Genomic DNA, 17,162 nt, shown 5'->3' on the forward strand with positions numbered 1-17,162 from the left:
TAAAAATATGGATTTTTAAAATTTTCATTATTTTTTAATGATTTTTATTTTTTCCATCATACCTGGTTTACAGTGTTCTGTCAATTTTCTACTGTATAGCAAGGTAACGTAGTCACACATACATATATACTTTCTTTTTCTCACATTACCATGCTCCACCATAAATGACTACATATAGTTTCAGTGCTATACAGCAGGATGAATATGGATTTTATCTGGGATTAATAAAGTAAATATTTTAAACTATCCTGTCAGGAAAAATTTTGCCTTTGGGGCTCTAAAATAAAGCACTCAGGTTCTGGATCTTTCCTCTATCAGATCAACAGCTCAGTGAAAGAAAACTCTGTATAAATATATATATATATACATTAGTACGTCCTTTCTACTGAAATATATATTTATCAAATATGTATTCATCAGCTTTCATGCATGCTGTCAGAAATGGAAAATTAGCTTTTGCGTTTACTAACTCATTCATGGGAAAGAGGTCCCTCATGTGTTAAACAAAAGGGAGCTTTATTGTTTATAAGATTGAAAAATAAAGGTTGCCATGGCTTTAAGATCTGGTGATTGGTAATCAGTTTTTATAAATGACCATGAATCACTTTTGTGCTGGCTGGGCTTTGTTTGGAATGTGAGATGGCTGTTCTGTCTTACAAGTAAGGAATTATTAATGTACCCTCCCTGGAGGGTTTCAATTTCACCCGTACAAATAGCTGTATATCTACCAAGTGTATGTTCTGTGTGCCTATCTATGAAATTTAAAATTATATGCTTTGTGTAAAACAGAATATATAATAGACTCTGAAATTGAATAAAACTTATTGGACTCATTTTTTATCCTTTGTGACATTTTTCTAGTAAAAGAGTTCAGACAAAAGGCATTGCCACCAAGGAGCCAGGAATGCAAAGTCCTGTCCAATTTAAATAATCACTCCTTTCCGTCATGTTTTACAAAGAGATGTATTCAAACATGCTTTTTGAGCATTTCTATATCCTCTCCTTAGTTTCTACAAATATAAGCAGGCAAAGACACCACCACCTCCATTTGTATGTTTTTGTTAACTTGAAAAAAATATGATCTTGGCAATTGTCTCATTATAAAAAATGAGAGGGATTTCAATTAACAGGACAGAAGCCTGACTTGCATATTTAGTTCAGAACTTCACATTCCTTCTCTTCTCATCAAATAAAGAAGTAAAATCCAAGATAATAAATAAGTTCATGGCAAATCTGAACATGTCACTTGCCTTGCTAAAACCGTTTATTGGCTACCCATACCTGTATGGCCCAAACTTCTTCATATGACTTACAAAGGCTCTTCATGATTTACACTTAAATGACCTCTCTGATTTCATCTCCCAACTCCCTTTTGCCAACTCCTTCCTTGGTTTCCCAGGTATTCATTTGAACTCCCTTCAATTCTTGGAATGAAGAATTCTCAGTGTTTCTCTCTTGCACACACTCCCTCTCTCTCTCTCTCTCATTCCCTTCTACCCTCTCCCTCCCCTCTCCCCCTCTCTGATCTAAGACCATATAAACCCATGAGTAGTGGTGATGGCTGAAACCCTGCAGGCCATATGTGCCTAATTCCTGCGAAAGTGAACTAGCCTCTTAGGATGACAGGGTCCTGATGATGGTGTCATATTGCCAAGAAATGGCCATTTGATATTTTCAAGGAATGGTGCTCATCTGGATGCTCAGCACTGGTCTGTTGCTGGCAGAATGGACAGTTGGTAGTGACATTAGATCAGTCTCTCAAAGTTAGAACTCATGCTGTTGAACCCGTGGGTACCCTCCATCTCTGCCCCTGCAGCTACCCTGTTCATGTGTCCATCATGCCAATTCAAGTAGCTGGTGAGAGGTGGGCTGACATCAGCTGGCTGAGTAATTATGCCCCCTTGGTTGTTTAGCTTCTCTTATGTGGTAGATATTCTCTGGTGGGCAGTAACATGCACTATAAAAAATCTTCATGCATCATGACAACTCCCATTTGTCCATCCAAGTCATTAACCCAGATTTCTTGTTCCTAACCTTTCCATCTGTTTCTATTCGCCATTGCCTATGAGTCTATACATATTAAATCTTAAGGCCATTTCTCTTTTCATACAAAATGGATATCCAAATATATTATCCAAAACTGTTATAGTTAGGAGATTTTTTCCCTCACAGCTGTTTTTCAAGGCCATCCTGAAGCTATACTGGCACTGCTGTCCATTCTTGGCTTCTACCTGTATAACGAGTGTGACCCACTTTTAAACCAAGATCAGCCTTTTTGTTCCTTCTTCAACCACTTGTATTGGATCCCCACATTTTCACAGGCATGAGCTGAGAGTGGGTCACTAATGCAACACTAGTGAGTGTCACAGGAGATCTAGGCCAGCTGCTCATGTCTCTGCTTGTGTCATCTGGCTCTGCTCAAGCTCAACCTAGGTGCACCATGTCTGTTTTGCAGTGGAGAGTGGGTCTACCACGTCTGTTTTGCAGTGTAGAGTGGGTCTATACAAACTATGACTTTGTGGGTCTGATGGACTCAGCTGATAATGGATAGGTCCAGCCATACTTGATGTTCCATGGTCAGACATTCTGTTCCCATAAGGTCCCAGTAATAAATCAAGAGCTGTTATTGTCATTATTGCTGTTCTAAAGCTTTAACTCTCCACTGTAGAGGGCATGGTCTTTTACTTCCATGGGCCTATGTAGTGATTCTCCCACTGGAGTTTGTCACAAACCTCTTTCCCACAGATACTTCCAATGCCAGAGGCCCCTACCAAATTCTATGACCCCAGTGATAGGGTTTGCACAAACTTCCTATCTGGCCCTCTCAAAGCCGGCATCCCTTTGCATTACTTGGTATATGGGACAGAGTAATTTCTATGTGCAGAATATGGTGTCAATACAACTCGAGAGCCCCACCAGGCAGTACCTTCTTCAAGACAGAATGTACGGGATGCAATAATTTCTCTTTTCCTTTTGGAGGGCTGTCCTGCCATGCCTCTGAATACCAAGCTCCTAAAATTTTTATGAATATGGCAGAACCCTTAATATATGTAGGGTTTCTCTACCACTCACTGGAACATGCACCTTATATCAAGGTTTCTAGTATGCTAGCTACCTCTTCCTCATCTAGCCCAAGTGACATAAAATGTGATGGTTTGCAAGATGTTCATCCGTTATAGCAGCCACTAGCCACTGTGGCTGTTGATAATGTGAAATGTAGGTAGTGCAACCAAGAAACTGAATTATTCATTTCAATGAGTTTAAACATTGAAGCGGTGTTTTGGTAGGATTACATGTCACGTTAAACACTGCATGGAGTAATATTGTTAAATTGTAGTGCACATTTCAGAGCCATGCATCACTTCTAGTATTACAGAAATACATCACTGATCAAATGGATGTCAACAAATTGATTAAGTACAATGACTTTTTTTCAGACATCAGTGTAATATGTGCTTATTTGAATATTTTCTGTAATCAGTACACATCACATTGATACCTCTATAAAATGTAATTGATTAAATCAGTGTTTATTATTTTAATCGCAGCATAATTAAATGTTTTTTCTAGTTTAAAGAAATAAATATGGGAAAAAATTAAAATCAAAATTACCAATAAAGACTGTGTGAAAATGCACAAGACAGTACTATAACTGAAAAGTTAAAGAGATACTAGAAGAAAGTATATCACATATTTTATGATGAACGGCATCTGTAATTTGTTACAAGAAAGGAAATGAAAAAGTTGTTGGTTTTGTTAAAAAAAAACTTAAAATAATAAGTAAGCAAGCATTTTCAGCCAATAATATAGAGGGGTTATAGTAAGATTCCTCTCAACAGTAAAAAAGGAAATGAACAAAATTAGTTATCTGAAATCAGAATTAAATATCCAATAAAAATTTTCTAAGTCTTAATATGATATGAGCTTATAACTCTGGCCAGCTATGAAATGTCTTGAATTCTTACACAAAATAGAAAATGATTTTTAGATGTAGAAACTATTTTAAAAATTCAGTTATAAAAAGTTTGTTATAAGAAAAATTTTAAAAATACCTATTTTATGAAAAGTGAAGTATCATTAATTAAGCAAATAATTATCACTAGAATAATAAACTTTTCCAATAGTAATCAAAAAGCAGGTGACTCAAAATCTGAAAAAGTCCAAGTACTTTTAAATAGCTTCAGATGGGCCATAGGATACTATGAGAAATAGACCAATTAATACTTTAGTACATTTCATCTCAATTTGCCTTCCAAATTTATAAACACATATCAACTTGCAACCTAAAATATCAGATTCATGGCATAGATATTAAGTATTTTACATCTCTCAAAGAAAATTTTTATCTAGACAGGAAAGGGGGTGGGCAGGTCAGAGGTTTCCTCTCTGGTAGGTCTGACTCTATAAACTAATGACCCAATATGGTGGCTGCACCAACTACCAAGTATATCAAAAGAACTATACATCTAAAGATGGGAAAATGAACATCAGCATCCCACATACAGGATCCCATATGCCCCCATTCTAATGGGGGACATATAATTTGGGTCTCTTGGAGTCAATATCAACTCAAATCTTGTGTCCAACAGTCCTCAGAAGTCCTGGTATTCCTTTTTCCCAAGAGCACAGTTACCCATGTAAATGACATTAGCTCTTTTTGGAGGAGGACTGGGGAATCCATTACTCTGCATGTATGCTATGATGCTACTTGGTCCTTCTTTCTAGAGACTTGGCTACCAATTCAAGCAATGATCTTGGTTCTAGGTGGATTTTAATATAACAGACCTGCCAAGATATGTCATTTAATAGTCTTTGAAGTTCAGCCACCATCACTGTTGAGTCCTCATTCAGTTCTTGGTTTTGAAAATAAGATGCCTTCTTGCTTTCATTCTTGACTTTCTACTGCCTTCACTTACCTTCAGCTGATCATTATCTTTCTGTAAACCATCAGCAGCACTTAGCAACAGCTATACTATCCTATCACACTGATATAGAGACTTTTCATCTCCTACATTGATCTCAAAAGCCTGTTATAGCCTTCATGCTAGTACCTTCCCTTCCACCAGTTCATCATCTCACTTCAGCACTAGTGAAAATTTTCACAAGTGGGGTAATATCTTTGGCAAAAGGCATCAGTGACAGAGTCTTTACTGCAGCCTGGTGGCTAGTCAACTAAAACTTTATCATCTGCTTTCCTCGACCACTGCCAATACCAAATTTCACAGGTTGGATTCTTTGGAAGGAAATGCCAAGATGGGGAGATGGAGTTTGGAGTGGAAACTGTTGCTTTCTAGAGGAGGTGGAATTGGAGCTGGGACTTAGACTGTAGGATTGAGACATTAAAGAGAGATACGGAGATTATTCCATGGATTTTTAATAGAGTAGTGACAAAATACATCAATACTTTGAGCAGATTTGCTTTAAAAGCAGAATAGATTTGAGGGTAAGGAAATGGAATTGGGACTGATTACATGGCAGTAGAATTCAAAGAGAAAAGGTGAACTATGTCTAGATACTCATGTTGCAACAGAAGAAAGGGTGGGGGAAAAACTGTAATTGTAATGTATACATGTAAGGATAACCTGACCCCCTTGCTGTACAGTGGGAAAATAAAAAAAATAAAAAAAATAAAGAGAGAGAGAGAAAAGGTGAAATGAGTAAAACAAAAAATAACTGCAAAGAAAGAACTGGCGTGACCTAGAAACAGTTTGAATGAGAGAAAAATTTGAGACCTGGATATCCAGGATGATAATGGCACCCCTAAGAGAGAATAAGAGTTTAGGAAGACAGACAATGAGTTGAGATTCCAAATGATTTTGCTGAGATGATAATAACTAATTCTATAAGGTAAGCCTCTAGTAGTAAGAGTCTGGATTCTAGGTCGGAGAAAAGAATGGACAATACAGGTTTAGAAATAAATAGTGAAAGCCTGAAAGAAACCTTTGAATGAACTTAGAAGCTTGAGAGCTGAGGTCTGGAAAACACTCACTTAGGGACCTCAGCAGGAAAACAGAAGGAGCTATTGAGAGAGGGAGACTAGTTCCTAGAGAGTGCCCTGGGAGAAGGATCTCATACAGACAGCTCATCAGTGAGGCAAACCTACTACAACTCCCAGGAGCCAATTTGCACAACACTGATACTTAATTTTTCTCAATTAATTTTTTAATGTTTTTTCATTCATTATTTATGATAAATGTTGCCAAATCTTTGATTTTATCTTCCCTCAAGGTTAGAGCTTATTTCTTTAAATACACGAAAAGAGAAAATGTGTCTTTGCTGAGAAAGTCTCTGAAAAAGATTTGGAGACAAAAATCTTTTCAGGGTGAGTTTTCCTGGCTACTGCAACACATGCATCATTATACACCAATTTGAGGGGTCAGTAGTACAGCCAACAGTTTTTGCCCGGGACACAGATCTCCAGAAATGCTCTATGGATTTGTATCCTTGATCTCAGTTCAGATAAGGCCAACCAGCCGCACCACAAAGCTATGGCTCCAGTTCTAAATATATTAAATCCACTTAGAGGAACTGGTAACCTCTTATTCTCACATTTAATAAAAGTATGCACAGCTAATCCTCTCTAAATGCTTCAACGACCCTCTCCTTCTAGCAACCTTAGAAACCTTACAGCCATCAAAACCAATGTGGCTCATATCCAGGTTAACTTTAGAGACCCAGTTCTTATCTCCCCCTTTCTTTCCTAAATCTGTATTCTCTAGAACCACAATCCAAGTCCACAAGGCCTGGGTCTTTGCAACAACAGCTCCTTTTACCTTCTTGCCTTATATAAGATGTGGCCTTCTCCTGAGGGATTACTTCTGCTTCCCTCTCAAATCATTCTTGCACATCCTCTACTAGCTTCTCAATTCTATTTCTGGACCATTTCTCTATTGTTTTCTTACAAAACCCCTATGCTCCTTCTAGATTTGTGTCATTCTGTTTATGGACCATTCTACGCCCCTCATCGTCATCCATCCACTCCCATATCATGCCTTAGTCAATAGAGACTAACAGCTGACTCACAGTACCACTCTCCTATGCCCAGGTGGACAGCCTTCCAACAGTGCACTCAGTCTATCTCCCTTCTACTGGGTAACTTCTTCTCCATTTATCTTCCCCATCTCCACATCATGGGCAGTTTTTCCATTGCCAAGAACCACTCCACTTCTAAAATAAAAAATAAACCTGATATTGCCTTCTGAGCACCACACTCTCTTACAGTGATCCCTCCCACAGTCCATCTTCAACCTCACGGAGCTTTTCACACGAGCACCTCGTACTCTCTATGGTCTCACTCCCATCATTACTTTCGTCTGTGTAGGGTTTAAACTCCATTGGCCTTATTTAGTTCCTTTCTTGATAATATCCTCAACATACTTAATAAATATCTTACTACCGTCACTTCTTTTCTAGACCACTGAAACAGCTAATAAATCCCATAGACTTAATCAGCTTAGAGGGATCTTTCTTAACTGCTAATCTGATTACAACACCTCCCTGCTTTCAATATTTCAGAGGTCCCCCTATCCTGAGATTGCTTTCGAGGCCCTGCTTGATACAGCCATCACGTTCATCTCAAAGGTCTTCTCCTCCAACTCCTTTACTAACTTCTGCTCTTATCCGACTGCCATACACTCAAGGATTTTCAGTTCAGGGACTGTATCTCCTCTCCTCCTGTCTCCTCCCCTTCTCCCTCCTTCCTTCCCTTCTCTTCTCATTCCTTACTTTCCTTTTTCTCCCCTCTTCTTCCTTGCCCTTACCCCTCCCTCCCCAACCCATCACTTTCTGTAAGACACCCCTCTTCCTGGAATCCTTTATTCCCTCCTCACTTTCCCTGGCTCTATTTATGCTTCAGGAAAAGACTCCCACAGAAAGCCTTTCCTGGCCTCTAGTTAGGATAAGTGCTCTTTGTCTTTCACGAATGCTGTTTTAATTTAGCACTGTAAAAGGTCCTGTTATCTGAATTAGAATTGCAATTCCTCAGCATGGCTATAGCCACATAACATTCTCCCAATACTCCCTTTGTTCTTAGCATCTGTGCACTTCACTCCTGACCCAGGTACCCAAGCTCCTTCACTGCTCAAAGCAAACCACCTTTGCCACCTCATCCTCTATCCTTCTTGTAAACTTCACTGCTCATATTTTCATGAGCTCACCCCTCCTCTTTAGCCACAACGCACTCCTGGACATTCCTCAGTACACCAAGTTCTTTGATACCAGCATATCTGCACATTTTTCGCTCTCTGCTTAAAAATATTCTGTCCTCTTCTCTCTACCTGGAGACTTTCAACTTAGCTTTGAAGATTTAGCTCAGATATCAGCTCTTATGTGACTCTAGTTCTTTTCTCTGTGCTCTCTCAATGTTCTGCCTAAAACTCAGCACATAGGGCACTGCAATTCCAGGTTTTTATGTTTGTCTCCCACTGAGACACTGGTCTTTCAGGACAAATTATCTATTCAACTTTGCATCCACCAGGTCTTGTGTATACAGAAAAAGAGAAACAGTTTCAATAAACATTACACAAGTGCAGTATGGTTTAAAAAAAAATGTTCTCAAATCCCACAATTTTCATTATTTCCCCAAAATTCAGCTACATTTTCCAACAGTCACAATTGACAGTGATTCACCCATTAAAATATCTATGTTATTTATTTTGCTTCTAACTAGTCAGTATTTATAGACAAAACAGTCTAAACTGCATTGTTTATGTTTTCATGAGGCCATGAGAATTTGCTAAAGGCAAAGTTGGTTGTTTTGACCATACATTTCCATATTTCACACGAAGATGATGATACAATATCATTCTGGAATAAACCACAAGCCTATGTTAAGAATTTATTAAGACAAAATTGTTTTATATGTTTATTTTTCCCCCATCCTATCAACTTTGCTATCATCTAAATGAAAAGCATGAAAATGAAAAAGAAGTAGCAAAAAATATTTGGCTTTTACTCTAGAATTTGATTAATGACTCTTAACTTTCTTGGAAATAGTGCCATTTCACTAAAAATATTAAAGCCTTTAGATTGCTATGTACAGGCTCAAAACAACACATTTCTAAATTGTATTTTCTTTCCATTTCACTATCATTTGAAGTGAAATTAGTTCCCTGAAATTACATCTCATTCTGGATAGTAGCCAAATACACGTTCTCAGTGCATCTAACCTGACCCTGGGCCTTCTGACTTACACTGAGTCTAAAAAATACCAGGGTCTCAAGCAAGAAGGGATGGGTATCACTGGAAAATCCTGCTTTACTTTTGTTGGAATTTATCAGAAATTCATAGACAATAAAGTATATTTTAATCAAGTAAGTATTTATTGGGGGCAATTAGGTACACAGAAATGTGTGTAAGCTTTAAGGATACAACAATGACGAAGAAAGACACCATCATTACTCTCATAGAGCTTCTGGTCTAGCAGGGAGACAGGCAATTAAATAAGAAACTGACACAGTATGATAAGTGCTATTATAGGGGAAATATTGGGTGTCATAGGGTGACATATATGAAGGTGTCAGGAAACTGAATATTTCCTGGTTCTCCAACCACTAGATGCCAACAGTTATGCTAAATTTACTTTTAGGAGCAAAAAGGAAGAATTAGGCATGTGCTAAAAAATATTTTTTGAAATTACAAGTGAAAAAAATACAGAGGCTTTCAGTAAAGGCAAAGGCAAAGGCAGTAGGGTCATGATGACCAGGCGTGGATTTGGGACTGGTCACTACTGTCTAACAGCCTGGCCCAGAATTCAGCAGCACAGTGAATGCCGAGCCCTTGGGGAAGGCTAAGACCTCCACTTCACCATCTTAGGGTTCAAGACCTCACTAACACAGCTACATCTGGAAAGTCAGTAGCCCATCTTTATCCCTCCCTAGAAATAAGAGCTTACAGAACAGACCCATCAGGTTCTCCTATAGTTCAACAGCTCAGAGAGAAACTGCAAGCTGCATTCACAAACAGATTACCCCCCAACAGCCCAAATATGTTTTTCCTACATTTTACTGAATTGATACTCACATTTGATTTCCCCAAAACAAAAATGACTTGGAATCCTAAAAGGGATCCATTTTCTGTGCAAATATCTGAAAAACCTGTCAGTAGTGTGATTCTTTTAGAATCTCCAAAGTAGCTAAGTCCTCTGTATAAAGCTGTTCTATAATGGCTTTCAGACTTGTAATTTCTAGACTGTACTTGGCAAAAGGATCTGTGTCTTTGCCAAACCATTTAGCGAGTGCTCACAGCACTTCAATCTGTCATGGGTTATGTTTAATAAGGCGTGTGCTTCCACAGCTACCCCCACCAGGCTGGCTGGAGCTTGTCACCTGCTAGGTGGTTGCCATCACTCTTTTCCAAAGAGAGATAAATGTGTGTATAATGACAGGGGAGAGAGAGAAGTGTCCTGTACTGGCATTGAGTTCAGGCTTCTTTTAAGAGATTCCAAAGAGGATAATCAAAACACTTGGTTGAATGGAGTAGAAAAACGGACCACTCCCCGAACACACTGAGAGTTCTTCCCTGTTTTCAAGCCCAATGAAAATTAAAGAGCCAAGAACTCAGAGATGTTCAAGAGATCATTTGGTTCAGCCTGAAGCATTTGAACAAGTAAAATGACTTCAGCTTCATAGGTGAGGTGCAGGTAAGAAGAGGACAGGTGTATTGCTCAAAGTCTAGCAAATCAATGACATGTTTGAGTTCAGAAATCAAGCCTCTTACCTGCACATGGTCTTTGCCAGAGCTCTAAACCTTTCCAACTAAATCTCTTTAATTATGCATCCCTAGGGAAGAGGTTAAAACCCACAGCAGGTGACTTCAAGCATGGAATTTCCTTGAACTCACATGCTGGAATTTTTTTTTTTTAATTTTTGTGAATTCTGTATTCTACTAACTTAAGCGTATGCTTAGAGTAATATAAAATCATTTTTGTCTCAAAAAGATGCCATGAGGAATCCCTAGTGGCAGAGAAGAAACAAATCTGACTAGTATCCATGAGGATGCAGGTTCAATCCCTGGCCTCATTCAGTGGGTGGAGGATCTGGCATTGCTGTGAGATGTAGGTCACAGATGTGGCTCGGAACCCAAGTTGCTGTGATTATGGTGTAGGCCAGCAGCTGTAGCTCTGATTTGACCCCTAACCTGGGAACCTCCATATGCCGCGGGTACGGCCCTAAAAAGCAAAGAAAAAAAAAAAAAAGATGCCATGTTTGTTCTGTATCTTTGCACATGCCCACAACTATGAGCACCCAAGTTTTAAAAACATGGCCTGCTTCATGAGAATACACTTGCTGGTTCTCTGGCTTCCTTTACTCAATCCTAGCAGAGTCCTGTTATACAAATGCCATTTTTTCACAAGCCACCTAGACCCATCTCCTGACATGCATTCATGGTGGGACACAACAAAGGAAAGACCACTCTTTTCACATGATTCTTGCTTTGTCAGTTCAGTCCTCCAAACTGTAAAGTTCCCTGGGCCTAGGCCATAATGCTTCTGGCTGGGTAGATGAAAATGATTAAAGAAAAAGTCATTATTCTTTACAAAATCTATCCAAATAAATTGGCTCCTTGTCTTCCAAATTTGTACATAAGAAGTGCATTAGCATGGAATGCTCACGTAACTCTGAACTGGTGAGAAATACAGAATCAAGACGTTATCAGGAATCTCAGTGCCATTGCTAAATCTGAGTCTACTATCCCAGAAAAAGCAACATTCTGTAGTAGGAATCAAATTCCTTCTTCCAATATCAATTCACCTATCTTTTTAAATTGATTTTTAATACAAATTAAGAACTACTTAGGTATAAAATATTGGACAAAAGAAAAATGTGTACTGCTAAGTTAAGCCATGAATGCCATCTGCATACTTTATGTTCCGCTCCAAGGGTTGTTTTTGAATGCTGTGATACTGTACCGACACCACATACCCACTCCTGCAAAAGCAGGAGTTCTTCCTGCCCTGAAACATTCCAGGCCACCAGACCTGTGATGGTTAACTTATGTGTTAACTTGGCTGGGTCAGAGGCTGCTCAGATATTTGGTAAACATTATTTCTAGGTTTATCTATGAGGGTGTTTCTGGATGAGATTAACATTTGAACCAGCAGACTGAGTAAAGCATATTGCCCTTCCCAGTGGGGCAAACATCATATCATCTGTTGAAGGCCTGAATGGAAGAAAAAGACTAAGGAAAAATGCTCTTTCTCTGCCTAACTCTCTTTAAGCTGAGACATCAGTCTCCCCCTGCCTTCAAATTCAGACTCAGACTTGGAATGGAACTTATACCAGTGGCTATCCCAAAACTCCAACCCGCCAAATGCAGTTCTGTTCTTGGGACCTCTCAGCCTGTGTAATCGCCTTAGCCAATTCCAATACATATACAATACATAGTAAATAATATTTATTTTATATCTTTATATATTATTACATTTATATAATAGGATACACTGTATATACTTATGCATATATGTATACACACATATACACATACACAATGCGATAACAATATAGATAAGGATCTAAATACATAGCTGTAGATGTAGATCGTTGGTTCTGTGTTTCTCTAGAAAACCCTGAGGAACACAGCACCCCACTGCTACCACTAGATCTAGACCCGCCCAGAACTGACCAGCAGCTACCATCTACTTCACTCTTATTTTCCCAGTTGCAGTTACAGAGTAAATGTCTTTTTTCTCTCATTTTGAAATGTTTCCTTTAAAATGGTAGCATTTTCTTGGTCTGTGCTATCTTTTATGACTGTTGAGGAACTGAGTTTTATGGTATGTCTATTACTAATATACTTGGATCCCAGAGAGGAATGTATGTGTCTTTCTAAAGTTTAATAAAATATTATGCATATGCTTTTTTGTGTTTTTGGCAAGATTTCCATCTCACTGGCTTGGTGAAGTTTATGCATTTTTTTATTTTCTATTTTAATGTAGGCTATACTCCTTGGGATTTCTATTAGTAATGCTGGAGGACTTGGAAAAGGATTTTAGAAGCACAAGATGTTATTTAAACCCGTCCACAATACGCAGTTAAATGCATGGAAGTAGAGGATGACTGAGTACATCTAATACATGAGGCCAATTACAGTGGCAACTGTAAGGAAAAGACTTGGCATTCTAACCCTGGCATTGGAGCCTTAGAAGGTCAGCTACCTACCCAACACTCCACATTTACAGCAATGTCCAGGAGGCCACGTGACCTAACAAAGGAGGCAACAACAAGGGGGTATCTCTTTAAGAAACCAATTCCAGCATTGAGAATAAAAGGATGACCCTAAATAACTTGGGGAGGTAGCAAAGCTCCTGCATATTACAAAGGGGCCACCAGTGGCACCAAGCATACTCTCTGAGCAGCAAGCTCTATGACTGCTGAGGAGAAGATCTGTGTTTAGGATCGCTGACACCCGTCTGCCTTTCTCTTACCCCATCTAGGGGAGCTTTATGTTTCCACAAGCCCAGAGCACACCTTTGCTGGTGCTATGGCTGCCCTCCCCGCCCCAACCTAATACAGCAAGATAGCCCCATGTCCCAAAAAAGCAGCTACTTTTTTTTTTTTTTTTTTTTGCATTTCTTACCAAAACCTAAGGAACACATCTCTTGAAAAAATCCACCCTCTGCCTAAGTAGTCTATGGCAATGAAAACCTTATTGTGGTTCTGCTGAGAAGGCTCCCCTGGATCTGGATACCAAGCCCTGAGCCCATGTCAGATTCCACAGCCACCTAATAAGTACCTACAGCACCAGGCCCAGCACTGTGTACCAGGGATGGACAGGGTAATAAGACAGAGACCCTGCCTTGGAAAGGATATTGAACATAAGCAGATCATTTCAATGCAGTGTCATTGGCACTAGGAGGCATATGGTACTGAAAGCTTAGATTATGGTCACTAATCCAGCCTGGAGTTGAGAAATGAATTTCAGAATAGCACAAAATCTGAACTGAATCTTGAAATAAGTTGGAAATGTTAATGAGATAAGTGGAAGGCTTCCTTAACTCTCACATACTACCATCTCCAACTTATAATTTGCTTTTCCAAAAACTGCCCAGTGATGTAAAATCCAGATCCCAAAGCCACAGGGCATAGTGTGCTAGTTCCTGGAATCCTCAGCGGTGAAGGCCACTCCAGGACAGAATATCCAGAAAATCACCTGCTTGATGAACTTTATCCCTACTTTCTCAGAGGAATTTCAAGAAAGACGTCAATGATGCTCATGTGCCCTGACTGTGAGGGGGATATTTTCCAATCTTCAGTGAATGGTCACAGCATCCAAATTAGATTTTCAATCCTACAGCCTACTCTGTGTGGGAAGACAGAGAAATAGCCTCAATTTCCAGGTTTATAAGTGTCAAAAATAGGCTAGTCTCACTAAAGTGGTGGTGAGCATTTATGTGTTCAATAAATGTGATTGCTGCAATAATAATATACACCTAAAACTCCTTTATCCATTTAAGAGAAAACTTAGGCTCCAAGAAAACCCCATAGCACAGCACTAAGACCCAGGGTTTTTTTCTCCTCTTCCTTTTTAGCAAACCAATTACAGTGCTGGAGTGGGTGAGACACTCCCAAGGGAGAGTCTGTAAGATCATATAATAATTGGGCCAATTTATAGCAGGTAACTGAGAAATGCTCTAAATTGTCATTTCTCCTGGTTAAGGCTGAATAGGAAAGAATATGATTAATAAATAGCTTCAGCAGCAAACAGAAAGTACTTACAATGTACAAATGCTCTGGGGAGATGAAGTATTGTGAAAATCATTACTGTAAAGTACAGGCAGGCATTAAACTTAAAGAGGGTGAAACAACTTCAAAATATCACACACATAAGAGGGATATTTGGGCTAGAATCGTTTATCAAGATTTTCTTCAAGTGGCCATTTAAGTATAAGGTCAAACTTTAGGTATGTTAAGGTGGACTGACATCAAGAATTTTTCCGAGTGGATAAAAATCCAGGGTCCTAGAGCCAGGACCAGATTATGGCCTCTCTTCCCAGCTTCTGTCTAGAAGACAGTGCTGGGCATCATCTGAGTAGCCTGTTATTGACATGATCTCTACAATTCTGTAACTCAAGACAGAGCATGGGAATCAGCCAAGGGATGGTAGACATAGCCAGAATATCCCATTATCTATCCTGGACAGAACCTCAGGCTCCCAGGGGCTTGCTTTTCCATAAGCTGTTCCAGAAAACACACCCCTGAGCTGTATGGATACCAGTGGTGAAGCAAGAGAGTGAAGATTTAAAAGGACAGATCTCTGGCACTAAAACTAGGCTCTTTTTTTTTTTTTTTTTTTTTATTATTTTCCCACTGTACAGCAAGGGGGTCAGGTCATCCTTAGATGTATACATTGCAGTTACAGTTTTTTCCCCCACCCTTTCTTCTGTTGCGGCATGAGTATCTAGACATAGTTCTCAATGCTATTCAGCAGGATCTCCTTATAAATCTATTCTAGGTTGTTCTAATGACTGGCTAGATTGTGAAGTTTAAGAGTAAGTTTATCTGGCATTCTCCTTCAGTCACTCTCTCCACCTCTGTTTCTTCCTCAAACAATCTCTGTAGGGAACATCAGTTAATTTTAATGACCAGGAATCCTTTTCCCCTTCTTCTGGAAACCACTCCCCTTCCCCTGCAGGCCTGCTTCTCCCCTCCTCCAGGCCACAGTGCTTCCCTTCCTCCCCACCTACAGGAAAGTCTGATAACACAGGTGTCACCCAACATGATACTCCATCCCTCAAGCCACAATGACTGACTCAGGGTGATGTCATAACTCACGCCACATCTATCAACAGCTTTCCTATGGGTTTTATATTTGAATGCCTCTTACCAAACAAATTAGAAAGCAGGAAGGATGGCAGCTGCAGCTGACAACAGTACTCCTCTCCCCCCACACTGCTACACTGCAGAAGCCTGTCTGCAGCAGAAGAGACAATACTGAATGTTAACCCCTCTCACTACCTCTTTTGCCCCCATTCTTAACTGTGCTTCTTTCCTTCAGAGCTTTGCCCTCAGATCACTGGCAGATGATAGCCACCAGGTTTACTCAATTATTTATAAGAACACTAACTGCCCTACCTACAGTGGGCTAACACTAAAAAGAAGTATATCAAAGAAGAGCAAAAATGGTGAAGAGATTAGAAACCACATAATCTGGTAAATAATCCCAGGTATGAGGATGCTTACCTTCAAGAAGAGAAGGCTCTGCAAGACATGAAGGTTGACCAGGTATCCTTAGCTCTGCCATGTTCTCGTAGGTTTGGAAAACAGAATAAAATTCAATGTATGGAAAGTACAAACACCGATTTTTTTAACCATGTAATAAGGAGAGATAGGTTATCCTAATGTAGAAAGTTTTTCCATTAAAGATAGTAAGTTCCCTACTGATGGACATTTTCAAGCATATGCTGGATATTAACAAGAATACAAGAATATTCTAGGAAGGATTTTCACATTTGGGTATAAGAAGAAATCACTGGTCTTAGATTCTAAAATATTAGGAGGAATCAAAGTAACAGCTCTCAACATGGATCTAAATGACAAGTAAATTTTATAAATGTCCCCAAGCCTTGCTGGTGGAAGCAGAGAACAATGGTGGGCAACCATTCTTCATAATAGCATACTGGACTAATTTCGAACAGCTCCTTGGTGCCTCTCTACGTGCTTTAGGCCTAGCTGGAAATGCTAGGCATGCTGGGTCAGAAAATCAGGGTGAAGCAGAGAGAGTGCTTGCAGATCAGCCCCTGAAAATCACCCTGGATCAGAGCCATGAAAGGTCTTGTGAACAAATAACCATGACAGAAAATGGGATTAAGATGGCAGAATAGAAGAATTGGAGCTCAACTTCCCTCATAAAGACAACAACATTACAAGCAAATGCTGAACAACCTTCAACCAAATGGACAGGAAACGTTCATAAAAATATCTTACTCCAGAAGACAAAGAGGAGGCCACATCAAGAGGTAGGAGGGGGTGATTACGTGATATAAGCAACCCCATACATCCCAGGTGGGAAGTCCATAGACTGGAAAGTATCACAGAGACTCACCTACAGGAGTGAGAGTTCTAAGCCTCACATCAAATCCCCACACCTGGGGATCTGGCATTGAAGGCCAGTGGGGCTTGTGCACAGGAGCTCCACAGGACTGGGGCAAACAGCGACCTCATTCT

At 39.5% G+C, this 17,162-nt stretch overlaps 1 long non-coding RNA gene across 10 annotated transcripts in view; it reads right to left on the reverse strand.

Annotated features, from left to right (window-relative positions):
- The window catches only part of LOC102159977 (uncharacterized), a 777,987-nt gene that overhangs the window by 588,496 nt on the left and 172,329 nt on the right, over positions 1-17,162 (reverse strand). Inside the window, exon 8 of one of the 10 annotated variants that reach the window (XR_014842502.1) lies at positions 13,545-14,298. The exons of the other annotated variants lie outside the window; for them this stretch is intronic. This is a non-coding gene — a long non-coding RNA (uncharacterized LOC102159977). Of the gene's footprint in view, positions 1-13,544; positions 14,299-17,162 lie in introns of those variants that run through there. 10 annotated transcript variants of the gene reach the window in all.

The sequence above is a fragment of the Sus scrofa genome, chromosome 3, assembly GCF_054392235.1.
Source record: "Sus scrofa isolate SSC_HxYL_T2T_F1_AM1 chromosome 3, Sscrofa_HxYL_maternal_Yorkshire_Landrace_v2.0, whole genome shotgun sequence".
Classification (NCBI taxonomy): Eukaryota; Metazoa; Chordata; class Mammalia; order Artiodactyla; family Suidae; genus Sus; species Sus scrofa.